Source organism: Nomascus leucogenys, chromosome 18, assembly GCF_006542625.1.
Source record: "Nomascus leucogenys isolate Asia chromosome 18, Asia_NLE_v1, whole genome shotgun sequence".
NCBI classification, from domain to species: Eukaryota; Metazoa; Chordata; class Mammalia; order Primates; family Hylobatidae; genus Nomascus; species Nomascus leucogenys.
In genome coordinates this window covers 46,708,477-46,719,337 of record NC_044398.1, presented here as the reverse complement: position 1 = coordinate 46,719,337, position 10,861 = coordinate 46,708,477, and the positions used below count along the sequence as shown (strand labels likewise).

The window sequence follows — 10,861 nt, the reverse complement described above, 5'->3', positions numbered from 1 at the left end:
GGGAGGCTGAGGCAGGAGGTTCCCTTGAAGCCAGGAGTTGGAGGTTGCGGTGAGCTATGATGGCACCACTGCATTCCAGCCTGGGTGACAGAGTGGGATCCTGTCTCTAAAAAAAGAAAAAGAAAAATCCCCAGGAGGAGGCTCCCCCACACTCCCCAGAACCTCCAAGGAGCTGCTGTCTTAATGTATGTGAGCAGCTGGCGGGCGGGGGTGGCTGTGGGGAAGACTGGGACATCCCCCGCTCCCCTGCGTACAGGATCTTGCCCTTAGCTGCTGGGAGTGCTGTCAGCCCACAGCCTTCAACTCCGTCCCTTCGGGTGTTGCCTCACCCAATGCTCATGGGTCTGTATCCAGCAACGGACCCAGGTGGCCCCACCAGACCACACCTAGGGTCGGTCGGTCTAGCTCCTGAGCTCCCTGTGGGGTCAGATGAGGTGGTCATTTGGCCAGCACAGGAGCTGTGTCTCCCTCCACCTACTCTTGGGCTCTTGCCCTCCCAAGAGCATCCTTACGAAACCGTGTATGCATGCCAAGTCCATCTCAGAGCCCACTCTGTGGCAGCAACTTTGTGCCGATCAGTGACAAAACTTAGACAAGTTGGGCCATTTTTCTAGAAAATCATAAATTTCCAAGCCAACTCACGGGAAAAGAGAAACCGTGAACAGTATAACCATTCACAAAAATTAATTATACAAAATAACACCAGGGTCATTCAGCTTTACAAGCAAGTGCTATCACATTTCAAGGTATGGATTCCTATCTTAGAAAAAAAACAGTTACAGAAAATAGTAAAAGAAACCTAACTTATTTTATGAGATTTGTATAACATTTGTAGTAAAATTAGGAAAGTCCAGTATAAAAGAAAATGTATATGCTAATCTAATTGATAAACTAATATACAAAAGATCTAAATAAATTGCTACTAAACTAAATCCAGCTATATATATTAAAAATATTACAGTATGATCAACTAGGGTTATCCTAGGAATACACATTAACAGATTAACATATAAAAAGAGAAAGAAAACATATTTCACTTGATGCAGAAAATCATTAGCTATGGTTCAACACCCTTTCTTGTTGTCAAAACGTTTACAAGACAAACTTCTTGGCAAACCAAGAATAGATGGTGATATGGTTTGGCTGTGTCCCCCACCCAAATCTCAGCTTGCATTGTAATCCCCATAATCCCCACATGTCGAGGGAAGGACTTGGTGGGAGATGATTGAATCATGGGGGTGTTTCCCCCATGCTGTTCTCATGATAGTGAGGAGTTCTCACGAGATCTGACGGTTTTGTAGGTGTTTGACAATTTCTCCTTCACACATGCCCTTTCCTGTTGCCTTGTGAAGAAGGTGCTTGCTTCCTTTTTGCCTTTGCCATGATTGTAAGTTTCCTGAGGCCTCCCCAGCCATGTGGAACCCAGCCATGAGTCAATTAAACCTCTTCCGTTTATAAATTACTCAGTCTCAGGTATTTCTTTATAGCAGTGTGAGAACAGACTAATACAGACAGGAACTCCCAAAACTTGACAGTGTACAGCCAGCTTACTTATTAGTATAGTTAGAAGCATGATTCAGTATTGTAATGAAGTCCCTAGCTAGTGCAACAAGATAAGAAAAACAAAACAAGAAAAACTAAGTTGTCATTATTTACAGATTAAAATGTCCATATACAAAATTCAAAAGAATCTGCAGACAAAATGTTAGAAAGAAAAATAAAATTCACTAAGGTTGCTAAATAAAAGATAAATATGTAAATTAAAATTTAATAGTATTCCTATATACCTACAAAAAACAAGTAGAAATTGTAATAGTAAAAAATCCTATTCATAACAGCAAAACATATACACAGCACCTAGGAATAAACATAACAGGCTATACAACAATTTTACAGAAAAAACTATAAATCTTTACTAAAGGGCACAAAAGAAGGCCTAAATAGAGAAACCATGTTATAAATGGAAAAGCTTAGCATTCTAAAGATGTCAATTCCCAAATCAATCTATAAATTCAATACTACTCCAATCAACAGCCTAACAGGGCTTCTTTTTCCATAGAACCCAGCAAACATCTCAAAACTCACAGTGAATTGTAAAAGGCCAATGTGGTGACTGAATAACGGCTCCCATGAAAATGTCCGCCTCTTAAAGGCTGGATCTGTGGATACATTACAATAGCAAAAGAGACTTTTCAGATGTGATTAAATTAAGAGACTTGAGGAGATTATCCCGGATTATTGTGTAGGCCAATCACTGGGGTCCTTCTAAGAGGGAAGTGGGATGGTCAGAGTGAGAAAGAGGCTATGTGACCAGAGGAGCAGAGAGAGAGAGAGACCAGAAGATGCTGCACTGCTGCCTTGCAGCAGGGGGAAGGAGCCACGAGCCCAGAAATGTAGGCAGCTTCTAGAAGCTGGAAAAGACAGGGCCATGGATTCTTCCCAAGAGCCTCCAGGAGGAACACAGACCTCCACAACTGTAAGAGAATAAACTTGTATTGTTTTCAGCCCCTACGTTTGTGGTAATTTGTTATAACAGCAACAGGAGACTAACACAGTAAAAAATAGTCAAATGACTTAGAAGAATAAGGAGAGAAACTTGCCTTGCAGGTATCAAGACTTTCTAGAAAACTATTGTGATTTGAGTAATATGGAACTGATGAAGAGTGTGAGACTAATGAAACAGAAAGGAGTGATAACCACTCACTGAGTATGGTATGTCTAGAGCTGGCATTACAAACCAGGAGGAAAAGAACAGACTCTTCCATAATGCTGGATAACTGCTTATGCACATGACAAATTAAATGAGGTACATACCTCACCTAATAAAATACATACCTCATTTACTAAAATACATTCTGGCCAGGCCCAGTGGCTCACACCTATAATCCCAGCACTTTGGGAGGCTGAGGCGTGTGGATTACTTGAGGTCAGGAGTTTGAGATTAGTCTGGCCAACGTGGTGAAACCCCGTCTCTACAAATACAAAAATCAGCTGAATGTTGTGGTGTGTGTCTGTAATCCCAGCTACTCAGGAGGCTGAGGCAAGAGAATCGCTTGAAACCAGGAGGCAGAGGTTGCAGTAAGCCGAGATCACGCCACTGTACTCCATCCTGGGTGACAGAGCGAGATTCTGTCTCAAAAATAAACAAATAAAAAATAAAAATATATTATGTCAATCAAACATTAAAACTTTTGAAGAAAATTAGAAGAATGTCTATATCAGGACTAGGATTTGTTGAAAAATTATTGAAAAGCTCAAACAGTACAGAAAAGTCAGGTAGAGATCAAATATGTTAAAAAAGAATACTGCTGTATGACAAATAACACCATAACAAGGGTAAGAGACAAGCCACAGACTAGAAGATATTTTCATCACATAAAACTGGCAGAGGATTATTATCTAGAAATAACAAGAACTAGCATTTTTTTTTTTTTTTTGAGACAGAGTCTTACTCTGTTGCCCAGACTGGAGTGCAGTGGTGCGATCTCAGCTCACTGCAACCTCCACCTCCCAGGTTCAAGCAATTCTCATGCCTCAGCCTCCCCAGTAGCTGAGACTAAAGGCACCCACCACCATGCCCGGCTAATTTTTTTGTTTTTTTGTATTTTTAGTAGAGACAGGGTTTCACCATGTTGGCCAGGCTGGTCTCGAACTCCTGACCTCAAGTGGTCTGTCCACCGTGGCCTCTCAAAGTGCTGGGATTACAGGTGTGAGCCACCGTGCCCAGCCTTAAGAACTAACATAAATTAATAAGGAAAAATACAACAATCCACATGCAAAATGGGTGAAAATTGAATGTTTACAAAAGGGAAAAAGCAATGAATAAACAGGAAAATATGCTGAATCTTTCTTGTATTAAGGAAATGAAGATTAAAACAGTAATTATCATTTCATATTCAGCAGATGGGCGAAAAATTTTAATACCACCTAGTGCTGGGAGGATAGGGAGGAATGGGGACTCATATACTACTGGTTGGAATGTAAATTGCATCTTTACAGAGAAATTGGTCGCTATCTATCAACCTTGAAGAGGCATGTATGTTGGGAGAGCTCCTAGGTTTCTATCTGAGAGACTCTCAAATAAGGAGACAGGTACAAGGAGATTGTTTATTGCAACAATGTTTATAATAGAAAATTTTAGCCGGGTGCCTGTAATCCCAGCACTTTGGGAAGATGAGGCCGGTGGATCACCTGAGATCAGGAGTTCGAGACCAGCCTGGCCGCTAAAAATACAAAATTACTAAAAATACTGCCACAAATACAAAATTAGCTGGGCATAGTGGCACACACCCGTAATCCCAGCTACTCAAGAGGCAAGGCTGGAGAATCGCTTGAACCCAGGAGGCGGAGGCTACAGTGAGCTGAGATTTCAACACTGCACTCCAATCAGGGCGACAAGAGCAAAATTCTGTCTCAAAAAAAAAAAAAAAAAGAAAATGTTGGAAACAACCTAAGTGTCTTTCAGTAAGGAAGGGATAACTGTGGCTTATTCATACAAAGGAATGCTTTCAGCAGTTCTAATGCATAAATTATAGCTACGTGGATCCAAAGGATCAATGTTGGACTGTGTTTCCCATAAGAAAAAACTGTAAACTGACCTAAGAGTTATACCACTTGTGTCAGTTTTACGCTCATAAAATAACACTATAGGCCAGGCAGGATGGCTCATGCCTGTAATCCCAGCACTTTGAGAGAACGAGGCGTGAATTGCTTGAGGCCAGGAGTTCGAGACCAGCCTGGGCAATGTGGCAAAACCCCTTCTCTACTAAAAATACAAAAATTAGCTGGGTGTGGTGGCAGGTGCCTGTGGTTCCAGCTACTCCAGAGGCTGAGGTGGGAGGATCCCTTGAGCCCAGGAGTTAGAGGTTGCAGTGAGTCAAGACCGTGACACTGCACTCCAGCCTGAGCAAAGGAGTGAGACTGTCTCCCAAAAAAACAAGGAAACAAAAAGCCAGTTCTGCCCACTTTTGCCCTCTCTGCTGCCTAGCTTGCAAACATGATGGCTGAGGAGGATCCGTGCCATCCTAAACTACAAGGTGACCTTGATGACAGGTCACACTCTGAGGATGGAGAGGCAGAAACAGCGTCATAAGGACTCCAGCGTGGCTTTTATGTGAAGCCACCGTACTGGCTCCTGAAAGGCCTCCCTATGTCGGGGCTGTTATATGAGAATAAACTCTTGTATTCAAGCCACTCTCGTGAGGTTTCTGTTACTCCTGGGGGAATGCAACTGCTGACTGACACAGCTTCCATATTGTGGGGTCTGACCTAAGCAGACCTGTACTGTGATTTTAGTGATTCAATTTTACCTTTGGTCTCATTATTTTGAATGTCAGTTGGGGGATGTTTATTCACAAGACTGCAGATTGCAGACTCCACCACCACCCAGGAAGTAATAGAGCATGCATTTTATATTTTCTCTATAGTTTTTTTAATTTTTAAATTTTTTTGTAGAGATGGGATCTTGCTGTGTTGGCCAGGCTAGTCTTGAATTCCTGGCCTTAAGTGATCCTCCTGCCTCAGTCTCCCAAAGTACTGGGATTACAGGTGTGAGCCACCACACCCAACCTACCTGTAGTTTTTTAAAAATTATTAAGTAAAGGGTTGACAACACCAAGTACAATACCTTCTGTAGATAAAAGGTACCCAAATATTAATGTAATATCTCCTTAAAAATCATTGAAAACACATACATTTATTTTGTAGCTACTGTTATAAGGCAGGAAAGTTTATATTTTCTTTATAGCTGGCACCAGAATACTTTTGACAGAAAAACAAAACAAAACAACAAAAAAAACAAACAACAACAAAACACCTGTTTCTGTTGGGAAAATCTATTTGTGTGCTTGGGGTGGAAGCTGCTTCCCTAGAGCCTGAGCATTGGCCACCCCAGGCTTGAGGAAATTGAAAACTCCTGTGCATTAGAGAGGAGAAAATTTCCTAACTCCAGGGTTCCTTTTTGTGGGAGGTGGAAGTTTGAGGTGGGATTTGCTGTGTGATAAAGGCTTCCCTGGGAACCTACTTGTTCACAACCCACAGAGTGTGAATGTGAGGGACGCCAACTCTGATGGCAGAAACTTACGGCCAAATAGAGGCAGTAGAAGCAGTGGCAGAAACAAGGGGCCTACCTGTAGCCAGTGTCTTGATGACATTTTGAGGTTCCTCCTGACATCCTTGGAGATAAATGACTCTAGGACATAGCTGGAGGTTCATGATCACTATGGCCGCCAAAGCCGTGGACTCAGGTGCTGGGAGTGGGAAAGTATTACAGACAATTTCATTTTTAAATATGAGAGCCAAAATTCTGAATAAAATGTTCATAAAGGTAACTTAAAGTACATTTAAATAGTAATATAGATCAACTAAGTGAGATTCATCTCAGGAACACAAAAACTCAAAAAAAATTTTTAATGCAAAAATGTTAAGAAATCTATGAATATAACTCATATTCATTTGCTAAGAAGGAAAAATACGATTATCTCCATAGATGCCAAAAACTGGAACCACTTTCTCCAGCTTTTCTCCCAACTGGGAGACAGTAAACAAAATGGCAAGTGGAAGGCCACGATTTCTGTTCTTGTGCAATACTCATCCTTGGATTCCTATGTCTCTGTTTGGCCCGCCTCTTTCTTGTTGGGTATATTAGGGTGCTTCTTAAGGAATTCCCCCTGCCGCTCACCTCCGTTCCTTTTTTTAAATTTTTATTTATTTACTTATTTATTTATTTATTTATTTATTTATTTATTTATTTTGAGACCAGGTCTTGCTCTGTCACCCAGGCTGGAGTACAGTGGCGTGATCTCGGCTCACTGCAACCTCCGCCTCCCAGGTTCAAACGATGTTCCTGCCTCAGCCTCCTGAGTAGGTGGGACTACAGCCGTGCGCCACCACACCCAGCTAATTTTTGTGTATTTTTAGTAGAGACAGTGTTTCACCATGTTGGCCAGGCTGGTCTCGAACTCCTGACCTCAAGTGATCTGCCTGCCTGGGCCTCCCAAAGTGCTGGGATTGGAGGCATGAGCCACCATGCCCGACCTTTTTATTAAAGACTTTTAAAGGGGCCATGCTAATCTTCTCTTTATTATTACAATTTTAGTATATGTGCTGCTGAGGTGAGCATGACATCTGTTCCCCTTATACTGCTGCTGGGAGTGGGAATGGGATGAGTCAGGAGCACCTAGAACCTGCTTGGTCAAGAGGATAGGGGGACTCTCCCACGTCACTCTTACTCTTGATGGGAATTTTTTAAGATTATAATATAAGTAAGACCAATCCCTCCATGCCCTGTCCACAAGTACCTTTTGTAATTGCTACTGCATTATTTTGCTGCTTTTAAACCACTTCTCTATTTTGTTGTGAATTTTGAAGAGGTATCCCATTGCAGTCTCTCCCCATTTTACACCGAGGTCTAGAATATGCACTAATTTAAAAAGAGAAATTGATAACTTTCCTGGGAGGGTGAGGGATCCTTGACAGTCACATATAGATTGATTAAGACCCTATTCTGCTTTTCCCATGGAATGGGAACTTCTGGAGCCTGTGGTCCTACTATGAGCCTGGCTATCAAAGCTCCTATTTGAGGTAAGAAGACACCAGAGGCCAGGCACAGTGGCTCACACCTGTAGTCCCAGAGCTTTGGGAGGCCGAAGTGGGAGGATCACTTGAGGCCAGGAGTTTGAGACTTGCCTGGGCAACGTAGCAAGATGCTATCTCTATAAAAAAAAAATTAGTCAGGCAGGCTAGGCAACAGTGGCTTACTCCTGTAATCCCAGCATTTTGGGAGGCCAAGGTGGGCGGATCACCTGAGGTCGGGAGTTCAAGACCAGCCTGAACAACATGGAGAAACCCCATCTCTACTAAAAATACAAAATTAGCCAGGCATGGTTGGGGCCTGCCTGTAATGGGGGAGGCTGAGACAGGAGAATTGCTTGAACCCGGGAGGCGGAGGTAGCAGTGAGCTGAGATCTCGCCACTGTACTCCAGCCTGGGCAACAAGAGCGAAATTCCACCTCAAAAAAAAAAAAAAAAAAAAAAAATTAGCTAAGCATTGTGGCATGTGCCTGTGGTCCCAGCTACTTGGGAGGCTGAGTCAGGAGAATCACTGGAGCCCGGAAGTTCAAGGTCACAGTGAGATGTGATTGCACCACCGTACTCCAGTCTGGGCAACAGGAGACCCTCTCTCTTTAAAAAAAAGAAAAATTCAGAAATCATATACTTTATAGGGAAGGCAGGACAGGAACTAAAGACAGGACTTTTTATCTGTCTTTAGAAATTGCCACAAAATATTGCAGTAATGACAGCCCCTGAGGCAGAGAAGCAGAAGGGATTTAAGAAGGAATTTCTGGAGCCACACATTCAGAACATTAAATGGATTTAGAGTTGTCACCAACTGGTTCCGGTGGCAGGATGCCCAAACACATTCAGATGGGAACCAGCAGTAATGAGTATTGTCAGGAATCATCCGTTAGATTTCTAAACACACACGAACAGGAAGGAGGAAGGACCTCTTCCTGTGAAACCAGAGAGGCTTGTGCCTCAAGCCTGGGCTACTCAATCAGAAACTCTAGGAAACATGTATTTTTACAAAGCTCTACAGACAATTCTGTTACCCAGTGCTATGGTTTAATGTGTCTGGCAAATGCCAGGCATTGGAACCGAATCCCCAGTGTGGCAGCCGCGAGGGGCAGGGCCTTTAAGAGGCGATTGGGTCATGAAGGCTCTGCTGTTGTGAATGGATTAACCCATTCATGGGTTCATGGGTTAATGGATTAGCGGTTATCATGGGAGTGGCACTGGTGGCTTTATAAGAGGAAGAGAGCCTTGAGCTAGCACACGCAGCCCCTTCCACTGGGCGACACCCTCACAACTCTGCAGTCTCCACCAGCAAGAAGGCTTCTACCAGATGCTGACCCTTGACCTTGGACTTCTCAGCCTCCACTGTAAAAAGTAAATTCCTTTCCTTTAGAAATTTCCCAGTTGCAGGTATTCTGTTATAAGCAACAGAAAATGGACTAAGACACCCTGACAGGGCTAAGAACTGCTTCAGTAGAGGCTCTTCTTTTCCTCACCCATTGTGACCAGGGACTCAGGCCTCCACAGTGCTGTAGCATACTACAGTTTCACATAATACGGGCAGGGTGCAGTGGCTTATGCCTGTAATCCCAGCCCTTTGGGAGGCCGAGGTGGGTGGATCACCTGAGGTCAGGAGTTCAAGACCAGCTTGGCCAACATGGTGAAACCCCGTCTCTACTAAAAATACAAAAATTAGCCAGGCTTGGTGGTGGGCGCCTGTAATTCCAACTACTTGGGAGGCTGAGGCAGGAGGATCGCTTGAACCAGGGAGGCGGAGGTTGCAGTGAGCCGAGATGGGGCCACTAACACTCTAGCCTGGGCAACAGAGTGAGACTCCATCTGAAAAACAAAGAAACAAAAAACATAATCACTGGCCAAGCACAGTGGCTCATGCCAGTAATCCCAACATTTTGGGAGGCTGAGGCAGGTAGACCCTTTGAGGCCAGGAGTTCAAGACCAGTCTGGGCAAGAATCACACCACTGCACTCTGGCCTGTGTGACATAGTGAGACTCTGTCTCTTAAAACCAAAAATAAAAACCAAAAATTGACATAATAATGATATTTATGACTGATAACAAATACTGAGACATATAAGAATTTTAGGAATCTCATACAATTTGGAACACATATTGATAATATTTATATAAATGTAACTAAAAGAAGGTTAAATATCATTTCTCATTTAACAATGCTTCCCATATAATTATTTACTTAGTAAATAAGCCTAATACATCTCTCTTGGACTCCCAGGGGTCCTTTTTGGAACCTCTAAAAGTTAGTTTGAGGTTAAAAGGACAATTTTAGATTTTAAAATTTGACTTTGGGAAGTTTATCCAATATGAAAGGTTTAAAACACTTGATCAAAACAGGAGTACAGGTCACTGCAAAGTAATAGTCATTCATTCAGCTAAAGTGATAATTCAGATTTCAAAAAGCAAAAACCTTTACTCTTTGGTAGACACTAAGTTTTTCAAACAATCAAAAGACCTAATGAAGATAGCATAAGACCAACAGAATCTGTCTCTCCTTCTCCCCTTTTTTACAGTTGATCTCAAAGGTAAACAAAATCTTTTGCTTTTACTAATACTACACCATGGCCACTGTGTAGACTCCAGAATCAAATGGCTCAAAACCTAAGTCATAAAGTCACAGACAAATCAAGCAAGTTTCAAAAATATCTCCTAGCATTTTGGGAGGCTGAGGCGGGAGGATCTCTTGAGCCCAGGAGTTCAAGATCATCTGGGACAACACAAGGAGACGCCATCCCTTCAAAAAGTAAAAAAAAATTAGGCCGGTGTGGAGGCATGCACCTGTAGTCCCAGCTACTCAGGAGGCTGAAGTGGGAGGATAACTTGAGCCTGGAAGGCCAAGGCTGTAGTGAGCCGTGATCGTGCTGTTGTGTTCCAGCTTGGGCAACAGAGCAGGACTGTGTTTCAAAAACAGTAACAACAACAAGAAAAACTGCAGAAGCTATTAACAGGTTTACAACCTTAAAACATATCACAGAGACAGTATAAACCTGTCTAAACCAATAGACTCAGAGCAAATGTCTAAGTTAAATTCAGACGATGTTTTTATTTTATTGTATCAACAATATTAAAACTGGTTTTATTTACCAAAGATGTTGCATGAATTTGGAAAGCATTTGGGCTTATTTACTTAATTTATAAATGCTAATTTATTTATAAGTCAATTTGGTACCATGTAGACAATATACAAGCAGACATGTGCATATAAAAATACATGCAGACGGCTGGGCGTAGTGACTCATGCCTGTAATCCCAGCAC

The 10,861-nt window shown here is 42.4% G+C and overlaps 1 pseudogene; it reads right to left on the bottom strand.

The window, feature by feature from the left end:
• Positions 1 to 7,049: 7,049 nt before the first annotated feature.
• Positions 7,050 to 7,120, bottom strand: LOC115831332 (annotated as a pseudogene).
• Between the last annotated feature and the right edge of the window lie 3,741 nt (positions 7,121 to 10,861).